This window comes from Marmota monax, unplaced genomic scaffold (assembly GCF_021218885.2).
Source record: "Marmota monax isolate L192 unplaced genomic scaffold, Marmota_monax_Labrador192_F-V1.1 WCK01_AAM20220418_F8-fsc00019, whole genome shotgun sequence".
NCBI lineage: Eukaryota > Metazoa > Chordata > Mammalia > Rodentia > Sciuridae > Marmota > Marmota monax.
Genome location: NW_026695242.1, coordinates 20,811,325 through 20,829,661, shown reverse-complemented (window position 1 = coordinate 20,829,661; position 18,337 = coordinate 20,811,325).

Sequence of the window (18,337 nt, the reverse complement as noted above, 5' to 3'; positions counted from 1 at the left end):
GCAATTAGAGTAAGATATGCATTGGACTAAACATGGTATCTATGATAAAATATGCCAAAACTTTAAATTTATTTCTGCCTTTAACAATACATGTATTGCTAATGAGAGATATCATATTATTATAACCTTCCTAAGCAAAGTAAGATTGTTATGATAATATAATCATGTGCATAAATCTTAATTACTCATTATAAAATGTTGAGTCAAATGTGAATTTTATAAAACATTTATTTTGATGTGGATATTATTAATAGAAATTAATGTGATTTATATTTGAACTACATCTTCAACTTTTCCAGAATTTTAAAACCAGTTTTTTTTAGATAAGTATGACATGAAATATTAGCTTTTAATACTCTCTCATTGTTCAAATACTAAAAGTTTATTCTTTAGAATAGACTTAATTTGATAATTATTAAAATTACATCTTCTTAAATTTATGCATGTCATGTCTTTGTTTTACCATGTGTTTAAATGCTAGAATAAATCTCCCTCAAGTTAATGTTCTAAAAATGATTTGGTATGTGCTACTATTTCGCAAAGCTAATAATAAAAATTTTATGGTATTCACTAACAAGAAAATATAACTCAAATAAACATAAAAATGTGCCTAGAATAATGAAATTAGTACAAAATGCAAAACTTCTTTATTTCAAATGATTACAATACTCTCAAAATTTAATAAAGCTCCCACAGGATGAAGTTATAGATCCTATATTTGCTTTCATCATATTAAGTCCTAAAGTCAAATATTATAGTTCACAAAACACAACTGTATGTTGCAGATACAGAATTAGAACATTTAATTTAACATTTTTCGAAAGTTGAACATAAATCTACAGCACAAAGAAAATTCCTCAAAACAAAAATTGTACAGGTTATTTCTATTAGTAATCACAACTGAATAAATATGCAAATTTATATTACAAAATAAAGAAAAAAATCACTCCAAAGTGCTAAAATATTGCCATCAACAAATGCTTTGTCAAAGAATATTTTGTAAAGCTACATAATTGCATAATACTTACAAAATTATAAACTACAAACATCCTGTGTCAATACTTATGGAATCGTAAAAATAAAGTTGATTTCCTTTCTTACACATTACCCTAAAATAATGAAATAATGGCATAGTCTTAAATGTCAATTTTATTAAGAGGGAACATTTTTACAAAAAATGGGCATTTGAATTAAGGTTAAAAATGATATATCCTCAGAAATGCACAAGAATAAAATAATTAAAATAAATAATTATGAAACTTGTAATTTTTTTAATCAGAAAGGATAACCACATATTCTGATATTTATGTGCGTTGCACAAGGTTTTCTTCTGTATGAGGTTTTTTCCTTCTTCTTACTACCTCTCAATCTTTTACTTTTTTTCTATGAATTAACTGACTTATGATCTTAACCCCAAAGATTTCATTGACTCCTTTTTCTACTCTCATTGTATTCTTCGTTTTCCTTATTGGAAATATAAGGCACACTGAATCTTTTGAATAAGAGATCTATGATGTTGCTACACATTCCAATGAGAATGAATTACACACTCCAATAAGAAGTGAATGATATTGTAATGTATTGAACTAGCACATGATTTCATTGAAAAATTATATATATTTGAATTTTAAAATCATATTTAGTGACTGGCTATTGCTGAGATATTGAAATAGGGTTTCAACCTATATCTTTTGTATTAACTGGCTGTGTAAACTTTCTCAGATTTTCTAGCTATACAATTATATTCAAGCATCACAGCTTACAGATTCTAATTTCTTCATGCTTACAAAAAAAATTTCTTGATTACTAAGGTAATTCAAAGATTTGTCAAAGAATCTGGATACACCTGGGGACTAGAAACATGCATGATCAATTTTGAATCCTGTTGTCTATCTACTAAGCCATGTGACCTGGGAAAGTTACTTCATTCCTTTTGGGCCTCAATTTCTTGATAGTGACAATATTTCCTCATATTCAATCTATCAAACATTATTTAATTAACATTTCCACTACTTTTTTTTGCTATGCAAATTTTATTTTCTTTCCAGCATTCTAGCTGTAGGTCATTAAGCAGGTTTACTGGTTACCTGCATCCTTCACTATCTTTACCTAACAGGTGGATGTTAATAGTATCTTAATAGACTTCTGTGTAAAAAAATAGAATAATGGTTGCAAAATACTTAAGGAAGATTTTGAAACATTGTAAGCATTCATTAGATGCTAGTTAATACTATTAATACAAGTAAAACATTGATAGATTGTAAAAATGATGTCTCATGTATAACACATAGGTTAATCGCTAACTGCAGTTTGGGCTACTAATCAATCATTTATTAAGGATAAATAAATAAAGTTGATTTCCTTTCTTACACATTACCCTAAAAATTTTTATATATGTGAAATAGAGACATGGCAGTACTAGAAATAGGTGGGCATTTATATAATTTCACTAAGGCATAAATCAATAAAGAAAATAAGTTCTATTTTTATCCAAGTGATACAACAAAAATTTAAAAATGTTATTAGCAGAAGCCTGTGGTATTATCTTGAGTAAAGACTGCAGAAAGCATAGGAAAAAACAGCACATTCTGTGTTCTACAAGAAAATGACATATGGTCAAATATTCACAAATAAAATAACTTATTAGGCTGGGGTTGTGTCTCAGTGGTACAGCACTCGCCTAGCATGTGGAAGGCCCTGGGTTAGATCCTCAGCACCACATAAAAATAAATAAATGAAATAAAGATATTGTGTCCAACTATAACTAAAAATAAAATAAAAAATAACTTATTGGAATATATAATATAAAAGAAGCCTGTTAAATAATATATGATGGGTAGTTCAAATCAAGGTGTATTCAACTTTGAAGACAATTATGTAAAAGGAAACTTCCATTTTTCAGAGGGATTTCAATTCTATTTTTGTAATATTTTTATGGATACCAATTGTCAGAAGCAATCCATGGGCTGTGTGTGGACTGTATTGTGCATAGTAGCCTAATAAGTCTGGCATTGGGAACCTCCCCTTACACCTCCACAGGGGTTGATCACCTGATGCAGGTGAACTTCCCCCTCAAGCTCTGCTGGAGATCCCACATAGCACCTGAGATGGATGTGACCTGCCAAGATGTCAATTAACCTAATGACAGCAAGACACTACAAAGCAAGACTCTACCCTTGAAAACTTATCCCTGCCTTTGTCACCCCCTCACATAAATAAAGCAAGTGTGGGCTCCATTTGGCCAGAGTATAAAAGCGCCCTCCATCTGATTGGCTTGCCAGTCCTGTCCCCGCTTTTGAAACTACTTTCTGTGTTCTGTGGGTTTTTTTTCCTCCTTCTGTTTTTCTTAGCCTTTATTTCTCAGCCAGCACATATTGAATCTTTTGAATAAGAGATCTATGATAAATTGATCTATAATGGGGTTGGGCACCCCCATTCCCACTGCCCAGGAAGGATGTGGTGGGAACCAATTCAAACTTTTTGACTTTTTAAAAAATATCAAAGAATTAAAATCTACCTAATTTTAAAAGGAATTACTCATTTTCAATGACTTTTGTAAATCATTCATGTAAAACTTAACCAATTTAAATTTTTGTTGTTTCTTAAATTTAATTTTAGAGACTCAGGATAGAAAAAATGACCCTTTTTTTGGCCAAATATTTGGAAACCAAAAATATTGTCATAATTCTATTTTTTTATTAACTCTATAGTCAGATACCTTATTTAATTCAAAGTATATGCTTTGTTTTAGCAAATTGATTTTATTAAAAGTTAAGCCTGATTTACCCCTCAATTAACTTTTTTAATTATTGAAAATATTCACTGTTCCATACAGGAATACTTTCCTAGTGAACAGTAAAGTTTTATAATTATCATGCATTATTCATTCATTCCGACAAAACTAATATTGCTCCTTAGCCACCACAGTTTGAATTTTATTTGTTTATTTCTACCTAATTAATTTGAAAACCTAGAATTTTAGCCAGAGGTTCAAGGGAGACTACATACTGCTCCTTGGAGACTATAGTGCACCCTGTGCTTGTACTAGTTGATCCAACCGATTTTATGATCATTCCTTCTGATCTTGGCGTGGCAGGTGTGGGTTGGTGATTCAATAATTCTCATATACATGTGAATGCTCTGTCCCTCCCTAGAGGACAAAAGTCTATAGAATTTATTTCCCTGAAGTCACTATGTTCTAACAGCACTGGCTTTATTCCTGTTTCTTTGAATTATCATCTGTATGCCTGCAGTCATAACTTTGACTTTGCAGTTTGTTCTGGAAAATTTTATTCAGTCTCTTCCTATAACTAAGTCTTTGATGATATCCATGTCTTAGCTTTCCAAGATCACTCCTTCAAAAGCATAAAACGCATATGCACACACACCCATGTACAATTCTATCAGTCACTACTACAGGACTCTATTTCTGTTTCTTTATTGTTCTATGTCTTATGCTCTTTGGTTGGTAGTATTTTTGTTTTATGGTCTCCCTGACTCTAATGTATAATACGTGAGAGCAGGGGTAGGTGTCTTGTCTTGTTCTTTGCTGTTTCTCCCCCTGGTAGGAAAGAACTTACATACCTACAGAGTGTAGGTCATCAAGGATAAAACAATGGAAAGAGAGGAGAGGAAAAATTGAAGAGAGGAGGGAGACAGGCAAGAAAGAAGTTAGAAGATAAATAGCAGTCAAGGGTTTAGTCCAGCCGTCTTTAGATTAGAGGAGCCACTTAGCTTCTCCAGTTGCTCTTATACAAAAACCCACTCAAGGTTTCACATTCAAGGGGGCTGCACATTGGAAAGATTACCAAGTTGTGCAAAGTTGGGATCGATATTTCAGCGTACTATTTTTTTTTTCCTTAGAGTTCACATCATGCTCCAGATTTTGTTTTGTCTTCTCTTACTCAACTGAAAAACTTCTTGAGTATCCCAGACCCAGTGATTTCAGAGTCCTGTTTTTTAATCACATTTTCCTTCTTAAATTCTACCTTATTTTCTTATGAATGACCTTCCATGAAATAAAATTCAACTAAACTAGTTCCATTCAAATTTTTTTCCCTACAATTTGGAATGAAACAATGAGTTTTCTGAATAAATTTTAATATATTTAGTCACATTTGGCATTATGAGACCAAATAGTTTCTTTATAGAAACTTTATACATATTTTTAAATAATTTAAGCCAATAATCTTTACAATATTTTTATGTTTCATTGTCTTTTACTATATTATCATACTCTTCATGAATCCTTCTTAGAATTGGCTATAAGAGCACAGATTTAATGCCATGTCAATGATATTTCTGTAGGGGAATAGAAACAAACACTATATATACCTAACAATAGTGCTAATAATGATGAAAGTTTTAAATTATTATGCATCACTTGTATAAGATGTCTCATAATTAAATATGATAATTGAAAGTAACACATAAAATATGAGTATCTTAAAATGAAAATATTATATCAAAATAAAAATATAAGAAAAGGCATCCACATTGTAATAAAATCATTATAATAAAATTGTATATAATTCAATGTCAAAATAATGGGCAAGAATTAGAACAACTGAAAAAAACTCATGCTAAAGCAAAGGAAATGAGAAATTTTTGCTCCCTTTAATTTAAATTTTCCTATAAGTTATAGTTAGTAAAAGGAAGAGGAAGAAGAGTGTAAAATTTGTTAATAGAAAGAGTAAGTAAACACGCATTACAATATTTTTATGAAATGTTTCCTTCTTCATCAATTAAATAAATCAATAGACATTCACGTCACAGCTGTTTCAGAGGAAATTTGTAAAGTGTAAACACAATTTCTGACCTTGAGAAGCCTGTGTACTTACGGATGAGTTAAAAGCGTCTATACAAATCACTCTGCTGCCAAGCAGCATACAATAGATGTTGTATGTAATCTGAAAAACAAACTGGGAGCAATGGTGGTTAATAAAAGGCTCTAGAAGGAAGGAAGAAAGAAATGATTCATGGAGGGAAGGTCCTTCAAAGTGACTCTAACAATAAAAACAATTTCACCATGTAATACTGGCAACTTTCCAATCAGATGAGTGCAATTTTATCCTTATTTCAACAACTGTTGTAATAGTTATATGCCATCAAAAATCAGCTAGCTTTAATATATTTTTCCTACTAGAAGAGCATGTTTGGAATTTAGTTATGAAACTTCTTTCTGGCAAGAATATATATACATTTGGCTGCTCCGATAAATTTTCTTAAAACATTCTGTGGAAGGCAACCCCATGTGACAGCCTATCAATTGTGGGAAACACTCCAATTTGGTAAATATGTAGGTCCCTCTTGCAATAGACCTTCATTATTTCCACTGCAAATTAAAGATAATGAGATCTGTTCAACAAAAACATCAATATTGAACTATAAAATCCTTCAGGTGAGTAGCAACATGTATTAGTATACCAGGTATCATGTTTGGCTAGCAATATAGAATAATGTATAAAACAAAGGTCTTGGTTATACATTATTTGGACTGTGATTCCACTTTTTCCCTCTATTGTGACCTTAAAGAAGTGTTTTTCTCAAAATCCAATGGTAATAGGAAGATACATATAAAATTTCTGGAGTAAGGAATGAAAAATATTATCCATAAAGTATTTTGATAATGCCTGACAACCAGGAAAGAATATAAGAGTGTTAAAATTTTTAAAGAAGTAGCCCTCTTTGGATTCATAATAGGAAATTGCTAGTATAACAACAAATTGCATTCACCCATCTAAAAATTCAAGTCAGTGCTTTACTACTGGTTGCTTTAGCACCTAGAAAGAACTTTGGTCTTTCTTCTGAAGGGATTGGTTCCAAGTTGAGAACCTGAAGAAGGAAGATGGAATGACCAAATACATGGAACAGAACTTGAGATGCCAGCAGTATATCAAGTTGACATGTCCACTGATTTGCAGGCTACGTTATTTGGACTTGTGATCTGGAACACAAAATAAGACTTAAAAATGAATGTCTCTCATTTTCTTTTTTGGACACAAACCTGGTAATCTACTGCTTTTAACATTTAACCCTTACTTTCTCTCATTATTCTCTCTATTGAAAGTCTGTGTAAGGTATTAATGCTATATTTCTATTCATGAACCTCCAATTTTATGTACTTTACCTGTATGTTCAGATACACCAAATTAGAATGCCATAAGATAATGTAAGTCCCTGATAATTACTACTTATTCTCTTAGTCACCTGCTTATCCCATCTGTAAGAATGGTCTACTAGGTTAGAGATTTACCCATTCCCAGAGGCCTAAACCTGAAGCAAGAGAATATTGGAAAAGATGCCCAGGGTTATATGATATACTTTATAATGTGATCCTTTTGTATAGAATGAATCTAGCAACTACTGTATAGTTATTAAATCTGTGTTTTTAGTCAAAGTGCTATTTCGCAGCACTTCTGGAACAGTTTTTATAGTATGTGACACCTTGATTTTTTAATGAAAGTTAAAGTGACCTGCTGTAGTTGAGCTTGTGCCTTATTAGACATTGCCAAAGGGAAAATTTCCATATAGCTGGCAAAAAGTCACAGGTTTGATCTAAATATTACCTCACTATTATGCCCATTGAATTTTGTAATATTTCACTAGAGCTAAGTCTCATCAGAAATTGGGATAATGGACTCATATCTTATACCCACAGAATTATTATTATCTATGTATAAAGTAGAATTTTCCTTACTCTAATTACTATCATTATTTTGCTAACAACTAGCATTTAAATTTTAAAGTTGGTTGTTCAATGTGTATCTCTGCTGACACAAACCCAGTGACTATAAAGATCAAAGAGACCAGGTGAGACTGCCTTTCCAGGTTCTTTGTCAATGATCACTAAATTGATAATAGAAGGCATGTTCAAGTTATTTTATAAGAACAGCATTAATTTTTGTCTCTGACCACAGAACAAATAATCAAGCCACCTATTGTTTCACTCTCACCATCCTTTCATGAACATTGCCACCAAATCACTTTTGTGATGCACACATCAGACATCACAGGAGCAACCCTTGCAGATGTGTCTGGGACTCAATGATTCAGTCTTTCTGTTCATTTATAAGTTGACATTAATATTGTGACAGAGCTTCTTCCCTTGAGTTAGTTCTCCCAATACAGCAGAGAATTGCCAAAACACCTCTTGGAAGAACAAATAGTATTTCTGTGTTTTTTTTTTTTTCTTTTCAGTTGGGTAACTCCTGACAGTCTCTTAGAAGCATGAAGAAAGTCAACTTCTGGAGATCTGCTGTATAAACTGAAACATATCATTGCCCCAAGAGATAAGAACCTGAAATGGAATCAAGTTGCTGGCAATATCAGCAAGCAGCACTCTGTCATTTTTTTTGTAGTAATTTTGTGTGACAACCTCTAAGGACATTCAGTATATGTCATATTTCAAAACTGCAAATAATTTGATAACCTTTAATCAAAAAGGAGACTGTTTCTTTTATCCAATGCCATGCCCCATCTAAAAGAAAAAACAAAAATCATTGCTTGGAGCTTTGTTTGGAAATCAAATTATTCATTCTGAAATAACATTGAAATTTATAGCATAATAAGGGTATTCCCTTTAGAATTTTTCTCATCATAATCCTGACAAGGCAACATTACTGGTGACACAATAGAAATAAGTAATTCACTAGCAAGTTACAATATCTTTCTCCTAATTTAGTTGTTGAGTTTCTATCTAAAAGAAGCAGTACATAATGTTATGTGAAAGTTACCATAGTAAAAATGATAAATTTTAGGAAAAAAGTATTAAGGATTTAAATATAAAGAGAGTTAAAATTGGCAAAAAAGTGACAATGTATCTAGTATAATGTTACCTTTTACATGCAATACTAACTAATTTATACTGATTAGTGTCTATATTTTTAAATCAAGAAAAACACAATGGTAAGATAGTACATGACTGCAACACCAAAAATGGATTTTAGAGTATCCCTGGATTTCCACATATTCTATATTATGAGCAAATTGACCAGATGGGTTCTTAATTTGATTGATGATGATTTTCTGCTCACAGCTGAAGTGGAAGTTCTGTATCCAGAAGTTATAAGTGGAGCATTATATACTATGTTTATAACTAGATAAAGATAATAAATATTTGTAAATGTCATGTCTTTTTGGAAACAAACTTCATTTTTGCATACTATAAGGATTTTTTTCTATTCATCCTTTAGTCTCTGAAAAGCTTGCATTTATGTATTTTTCTAGGTCAAAAATTCAATGAATTAATATTATTTGTCAAAAAAAACATTTGTCTGTCCCAACAGTGTATATTAAAAGAGGAACTGACTGCTTCTAATACCTTGCTTTCAGTTGTTATTAAATGTAGTACTGAAGATTTAATCATTCAGGGTATAATTACAGAGAAGAATGCATTCTGGTTAAAAAAAAGGTAGAAAAGAATTTATTTCCAAACTCTAAATGGATTAATAAATTATTGTTGATTTTCTCCTAAGCTTTCCAAATGGACTAACGAAGTCATGCCATAGAATTGGCCACCAAAGGAACTGCTGCCCTGTCAAATTAGTATGCTCCACTTATAACTTCTGGATACAGAACTTCCACTTCAGCTGTGAGCAGCAAATCACCATCAACCAAATTAAGAACCTGTCTGGTCAACTTGCTCATCCTGCCCCCACTTTGAAACTACTTTCTGTGTTCTGTGGTTATTTCTCCATTTTATTTTTCTTAGGTTTATTTCTCAGCCAGCCCATTCCATCAGAGGAGAACCCTATTCCATCCCCTGCAAGGGATGTGGATGGTAATGAGACATTTCCTTGATCATTCTTATATAAAATTGTATCATATCCACTCTCAGCCCTGTCTTCCTTTCTTTCCTAATTTTCCTCCAGAGCATTTATGTGCTCCTTGATGAATCCAGCCTGATTACATCTTAAGATTGGGAGCCATCTCATCACAAAGACATGAAAAGTTAATTTCTGTTTTACTATAAATTACTGTGATTTCTAAACTTGCTTGGAATGCCTGCCCATGCCTTGAACTCACCCATATTTGGCTTTACCTGACCAGATAACAACCCTCTCTGAAACCTTAACAGTGCCTCATAAATTCTGATGTTGGAATCTAAATTTATTCCCTAAGTGTTGAACCATTTAGACCATTAACCTACTATCTGCCTTTGTATTATGCTTGTCAAAATTCTGTTATCTGTAAGTTCTCAAGACACCCCCCTTTGCAACTTTTTGTGCTATAAAACTGTGCTCCTAGAGAGTTGGGGTACTTTCCTCTAACCCATGGATTTCAGGAGAAACAGTCCTGGCCGGTCAGAATTACAAGCTTGCTTTAATTTGATTTAAAATTGGAGTCAGTGGTCTTTTCTTTGCATTGTGGTTTAACACTCCTACCACACTATGTATCCCAACACCATTACATAGTAGGGAGAGATAATAAAGTATTGATTAAGACACAAAAAGGCTTTGGGATTTGTATTTGATGATAGATCAATTATTTACAATGCAATTAATATTTATTAAAGTTTGATTTGGATCTCTATATCTCCTTGCTCCTTGAATTGCAAGAGGGATGCCAAGAGGATACAGAAATGAAGTTGTATCAGTAAATATTGATTACAAATCTGGAATTTGTATTCAGAATATCTAGATTCAGAATCTGACTTAAATACTCAGAAGTTACATTGTCTTAACTAAGTTCTTAAACCTCCTGAAATTCCAATTTTTTTTCACTATGCAACTGGGGAGAATTGTAGTAGTTTCTACCCAATAACAACATGAAAAATGTTTTATACTGTGTTTGGTATACAGCAAGTACTTAATAAATATTAATGTTACATTGTTGCCAAAACAATGAAACCAGAGAAAGAAATAACTTCCAAAAATATGATTAAGTACAGGCATTGATACAATTGCCCTGGGGGCTCTTGATCCAGTTCTGTTATTTCATTAATATAACTGACTACACTATTCACCTGCTGAATATTACCACTGATATAATGAAATCAACACATTTTAAAAACTCCTTGCTGATACTCTGGGTAGAATGAGGATAGTAAACCACTTAAGAGAGAGTGTCTTCCTCAAAGAATTTACATGTAGAACTACAATTAAGACAACATATGAAAGAAAGAATTAATAGCAACAAAATAATTACTACAGAAACACAGTGGCCAAAGAACTTATTTGCTTTTGTGTTAATTAGAAACTTTATATATGGAAAAATGAATTTTTTACTTGGAATTCCATAGAGGGTAACACCTCTCAATAACAATGTAAGACACTCTTTACCTCCCTACAAAATGTTAAATATGAGGAATTCAGTGTTACTGGAAAATGTAAGTAGCCTCACTCACAAAAAAACTTTGATTTTATAATTACTCTCTTTAGATACAAGTGCAGCATTCTCCTGCTAGCCCAAATTTATTGCTCACAAACTGACATTCTATAATGCTATTACCTAAAATTACTTGAGGAACTCATTTTAACATGATAATATTTGCATTTTAAAGATTTTTTGAATTTGTAAGCATGCATATAAGCTAGAAAAAAATGCATATGAATGTTTTTATATCTGCCTAAAATACATAAAAGTAGAATTTTCATGAGTATATAGAGGATTTGCACAAAAATGAAATACTTGAAAATTATTTCACTAGCCTTAAATATTCCCTCTGCAACTTTTAAACAGTCATACATCTTGCCAATTTTTCTTCACAAAAGATATTAAAGACAAAATTCAATACAACTCAGTTTGAAGTATAATTCCAATTGATACTAATTATAACATTTGATTAATAATATTTATATTAGTTGTAATTTATTCAACCTGTAAATATATACAGCTGTCATGTATCAATTAAAAATAAAATGAAATTTAAAAAGTATACCTTCTTTTTATTATTTTTAAACGAGAGAAACTGAATTCTCATGAAATAAAATTGGTTATCAGAGTCAATCATTTTCATCTAAAATAACTTGTTCTCAGTTCATGTGGAAAGATTGCAGATGCAGCAGCCATGGCGACATAAAGCTTGGGAGATCTTTGTCGTTTGGAATATGTCAGAAATAGAAGCTAATTTTAACAGAGATAAATCAGGCTGGTTTAGAGAAGGCTTTCCAGTTAGCAGCGCTGGAAGCCTGTGAACTCAAGCATCCCCAAGATGGCTTTGCCACCACACATTTTAAGCGGCAGCATTCATCAAATTCCATGGAAGCAGTTATTTCATCTGATTTCAAGAGCATGTCCTAATTACCATACCGATGTCTCCAGGCAGCCATGACCCCAGGCTATAGTTCTCTAAGGATTCCTACCAAGTACCTGAATGACCCCATGCATGGAATTAGTTTTATTTGGGATGATTTATCACCTCTTCTCTGCATCTGAGTGATGGTGCTTTTAATCTCAACTTTCCTGATGTGTCAGGCACTAAGTTTTGAGTCTTATTTTTCTCTGTTTGTGCTTTCCTTTCCATTTTATTATTTTGTAATTGTTTTCTGTAAAAAGGGAATGGAATAAATTATTTCCTTCATTGAGGACCTGAGGAATTAAGATCCAGATATTAGCACTCTGCATGTATTGGTAAGTTAAATAGGCACTATTATAGCCCTTTTAAACAAATGAAATAACACTTAACAGAGCAATACTTCTCCAGGGATGTTAACTCAAAGAGAAAAATATTAAGGCAAAATTTACATGCAAAGACATGTTCATTGGAGTTATATTTATAATGAGGGATAAAACTGGAAAAAGTAAATGCCAATCACTAAGTGAATGATTAAATCCATTTTCTAATGCAAAATATTAAACAGCTATTCTAACGAACAAGGGACTTTTAGCTCCATCAAAATAATGAACAATGCCAAACACTTTCATTACCAACACCTAGAGGTACTGGATGAAGTATAATTCCTTTCCCACCTGTTTGTTTGTTTTGATGTATGGTTTAAAATACAATAAAGAAAGAAATGTTCAGGCAAAAGCTGAAAGTCAAAGCAATAAACAGGTGGCCTGTGTTATAGCACTCCTGGGGGGGTCAGGTGAACTTTATGATGGCTAAAAGTTGAAGTTAGGTTTTAACACCACGTAAAGTTAGGAAACAAGGTCCTTCAACAACTACAAGTCCAATGAAAGGATACAAAATTGTACTATCCATTAACTAAGAAAGATGACATGAAAGTAACCTGCACAGAACACCAATAGGAAGGTACTTCAATTTCTATGGAAAGAAATTTCCACAGTATCCTATGGAAGAATCTCACAAGGTAGAAAAATAGTTCAATTAAAAGTTATTAAATTTCCAGGAACCAAGCTACCATGAGTAAGAGAAAGAAGATGTAGTAAACAGAAACATTTTGACATTCTCAAGAACTTAAGTTCACCAAAAAAAAAGCAACATGGGAAAAAAAAAACATAAAATAAGGACACTTAAACCATGAAAGATGGAATTTCTTTTAAGTTGTTGAAAAGAAAGAACATTATGAAGAATAACAACAACAAAGTTTGAGAAAAAGCAAAGAACACTTCTATGAACAAAAAATAAAAGGCTTCTTTTAAACACAGACTGAAAATGTGAAAGTACAAGACAAAAATTAATGAACCTGAAGACATGTTGGAGAAAATTAGACAAAATGTAGCACCAAGACTATAAGAAAGACACGGAAAGAATTATAATCTCTAGGCTGTAGGTCAGATACATGTTAAAAATATGAGACAAATGTATCATTTTTATCTTGGAGGATTTTTCAAGATGGTGATGGTAAGTAAGAAAAGTTCTTGCTTTTCTTGCAAGTAATTAAATATAATCCTATTTTTGTACAACAATATAAAATAAAACAGCATGTGTGTGTCATATTGGGTGATGCTGGCAGAAGTTCCTGAAGAATGTCTCCTAGACTGGAAAAGCTACTGGGGTCAGGGTGAGGAGAGGGAGAGAAGGGGATACAGAGAAGAAAGGCAAAAAAGAGAATCAAGCAGTGATACTATTAAAAGTGGGATTATTTTTAAATGTTTCCTCTGATCCTCATTATACAAAATTATAAATGCCTGTCCATTATACATATAATGAAAAGCAAGAAGTGACAATCATCAGAATAATAATGACAGCCAGTTCCAAGTAAATTCATAGAATTTGGCCTTTCTTCCTTTGAAGCTTATATAGAAATTTTATTTTTTAAAAGGAATTCATATACTTCATGTAATTAGATACAAAGGCTATTGTTGATGTGTAAACAATAATTTTTATACCCTCATCTTTCACTTTACTTCAACCATGCCAAAATATCCATGAAATCTTAATGTGGAGCAGAAAAAGGCAGACTGATATATTTCTATCTTTGGGTTGCAGCTGTGGTACTCACAAGATCACCTACTGCTTGCTCCACTGTCTTCTCTCTTTGTGTTTACCAGAAGCTCTCCTTAGCATGGAGGCTGAGCATCACCACACAATGTGCTTGCAGCACTCAATTCAGATATGGTTTTGGTCAAATGGAAAGGACAAGTAATTATAGCTATGTACAAAAATATAGTTAGCCTTTGAAGTTGTTTTAAATTTCAGAACTCAATATATTAACATTTTTTGTTATTTTCAATAGTTCATAAAGCTAATCTTAGTATTTACAAGGTGGTATCTATTATTTATATTATTTAAGATTGTGTTATTGACCAATTAACAATCAATACAAATATGACAAATTAGCAAATTCTGGAAAAAAAAACATCATATTAAACAATTGAAATTCTCACTTTAATAAGTAAAAACCAGTTTTCTAAAACTATATTCACCTGTCTTCAAAGATCAACATATTTCTGTGCTAAGTATAATCAGATAAACTAGATAGTCTCCATGCAACAATTAATTTTGGCTCAGTTGAAAGTGTGTGCTTTTGTAAACCATGCCTTTTGTTCTTTGATCTTATCAGAATCTTATAAAATGATAAAACTATATTCATATCTATAAACCAAATACATATGGTGTTAGTCTCTTCCATAAAACCTCCAACCTCAAAACCCATCCAATCACAAACACACACACACACACACACATACACACACACACAAGCAGTCACACACACAGAAGCACTCATTCATCATTTTCTTTTGACTTCACAAAATAATTGATATAAAAAGTTCTACTTTTTAAAGGGATCAACATATTAAAATCCACAAAAGTGAATGTGTGTGTGTATATGTGTATGTTTTAGAGAAAATTGTTATTGTTGCTTTTTCTTTGGATCTTTGATGAGGATTATATAAAAAAAAAGTATTGTGACTGAAACTATGTAGAGGAAAGAAGGGAACAAGGAACTCATTTTCTTGTGTGTAAAATTAGTTCTTTTGCTCCTTCATTGTGATAATGATTATCATGACTTAGGCAATTTGGGTGTCATGATTTAGATATTAATGTCAAAGGTAAACCTTCAGTGTCATTATTAGTGAATCTTCATTCAATGTTTTCAGATTATTGTGGAAGATAATTAGGTTCTGCTGAATCAAACAGATACCAGCTGGAGTTCTACATCATTATCAGGATGCCTGCAGAACACTTACGGTTTTCTGGAATCAAACTCTCCCACTGTTCATATTAACATTGATTTATCCAATGCCTTTATTTAGTATGAGTTTGACTCAGCTCTCTTAGAACTTGAGCCAAATTTACCTTTGCTTCAGCAGATTGAAGAGCTAGTTTGATCAAGATGAACTTTATTGCAATTAAAATTTTCTAAGCTTATTTTTTATTGATAAGCATTTCCTTGTAAGAATTTTTTTTTCTGAAGTGTACTTCAGAAGACATGGATAAAAGAGTCTGAATATAGAATGTATAATACTGCAGAAAAATACAAATTCTTAGCAACTTTGGATAATTATTTGCTTAGGTGTGCTCTGCTATTAGTGTTGTATTTATATACTAGCCACCTTTGATATTCTGCATGTTTCAAGTCTTTCAAATAATCCCAGTCCTCAAGAGTGATCCTCATATCTCCATGTCAATTATGTGTTACAACTTTTTAAAAACGATTTAATACACTGTACAACCAAGTGTAATAAAGCTTCCCAAAGTGTCTAGGTAACGTTATTTACAGCTGTTGCAATCAGGAACACAGTACAACAAGCAATATTTTTCTTTCTTTCTTTCTTTCTTGCTTTCCTTCTTTCTTTCTTTCTTTCTTTCTTTCTTTCTTTCTTTTTCTTCCTTTTTTTAAAAATATTTATTCTTAAGTTTTAGATGGACATAACATCTTTATTTTACATTTTATGTGGTGGTGAAGATTGAACCCAGTGCCTCGTGTATGGTAGGCAAGCACTCTACCACTGAGCCACAACCCCAGCCCCATCTTTCTTTTCTCTTCTCTTCTCTTCTCTTCTCTTCTCTTCTCTTCTCTTCTCTTCTCTTCTCTTCTCTTCTCTTCTCTTCTCTTCTCTTCTCTTCTCTTCTCTTCGTAACAGGGATTGAAAACAAGGGAGCTTAACAACTGAGCCACATCCCCAGTCATGTCTTTCTTCCTTTTTTTAAAAATTATTTTATTTTGAGACAGGGTCTTGCTGAGTTGCATAGGACTTCACTAATTGCTGAGACTGGCTTTGAACTTTTCATCCTCCTACCTCAGTCTCCTGAGCCACTGAAATTATAGGTGTGCAGCACCACACTCAGCTAATAAGTGATTTCTTTGGAGAAGAAAAAAGGACACATTACCACATGCAGAAACAAGACAGAGATCTGCTACTGGAACTTTAAAAGTTAATGGGAGTTTATGGGAGTTTATACTTTATAGCTCATAAAGTTTAAACAGTTTTACCTAAGAATTGGGAGGGTATAGCCAAAGGTCAGAAAATATTTCAATATAAGCCCTTTGCTGGCAAGTAAAACAAGATTAAGCTTGAGGGTGGTTTATGATTTAGGGATATGTTTAGACTTCCTAGTTAAGAAGTGAGGTCCTATAGTAAAAAGTCTGATTAATGTGACTTTTGTACTCTTGATAACACTTAGGTATTCAATAACTCTAACACCTGGATTTTTTTTTAACTTGGAAATAATTGCACAGTAAAAATTCCTCTTTGTCTTATATTACCAGAAAAAAATTAACCTTAATTATTAAGTTGGCTATGTATTGCTTGGGTGAGTAATTGGAGAAATAAACAAGCAAAAAACCATAATGCTCTAAAACAATATCCTCAGAAAAAATAATTAAGGGAACCAAAGACTTCCCCATACTATCTACCTAATTTGGTCCTTCACCACATTCTTCTAAACCACTTTCTTAGAAGTTATGTAATTTTAATATTTGTCACATTTATTCCTTTTTACCATGTGGGGTTACTAAAGATTATTCTTGACCTCTAATTCAAATTTGGAAGGAAAATAATGAAAAGAAAGAAGGAAGGAAGGAAGCAGAGAAAAGCAAACAGATTATAAAAATTAAGAATGTTGTTAATCAGAGAAAGTATGGATTAAAGAATGCAGTGGAAAAAATTGTAGAAGCCAGAAAAGTACTTTTCACAATATTTGAAGGTATTTATATTGACAAAAGTAGGGAGAATTTGTGGAAACAAAGGTTAGAGGAGGAAAAAAAGTGAGTGGGGAGCTGTGAATTTGTGGTTACTTTTTTCCTTTCAGATAACCAGTTCTGGAAACAAGAATGGAAGCTGGGAGACTTAATAGCTGAGCACAGATCTAGGAACATTCAAAAAGTCTTAGATGGCCAGTGGAATGCCATGGCACATTATGGAATCCCAGCATCTCAGGAGGCTGAGGCAGGAGGATCACCAGTTCAAAGCCAGCCTCAGCAATGGTGAGGCACCAAGCAACTCAGTGAGACACTGTCTCTAAATAAAATATAAATTAGGGCTGGGGATGTGGCTCAGTGGTTGAGTGCCCTTGAGTTCAATCCCCCATACCTCCTCCCTGCAAAAAAATCTTAGAGGCCAAAACTTTGAGAGTCCAAGTCTGCCAAGGTGGAGAGGCTTTGGTTAAATTCTCCAAATTTTCTATTCAGATCCTAAAAAATTACATACTACAAATAAAACATATACCAAATACCTTGGATTACATCAGGGGGAAAGAAACACTGAATCATCTAAACCCCAAATGATTAAGATGATTTTAGATTTCTAGCATCCTTGGCCATGGTTCATGCTGGTATAAAAAGTCTCTCTGCAGTAGTGATATCATCCAGAACCTAGTTTATGCCCCATGTTTGCACAGTTCTTAAGGGAAGTTCTTGGTAATGCTTATTTTTTAGCATTTTATAGTGTTCATAAAAAGAATATATTACAGATACCTATGAGGCCTAAGAAGTCTAAATTATCAGTTAATTGACTTTTTAAGAAAAGAAAGCTTGTAGCTCTT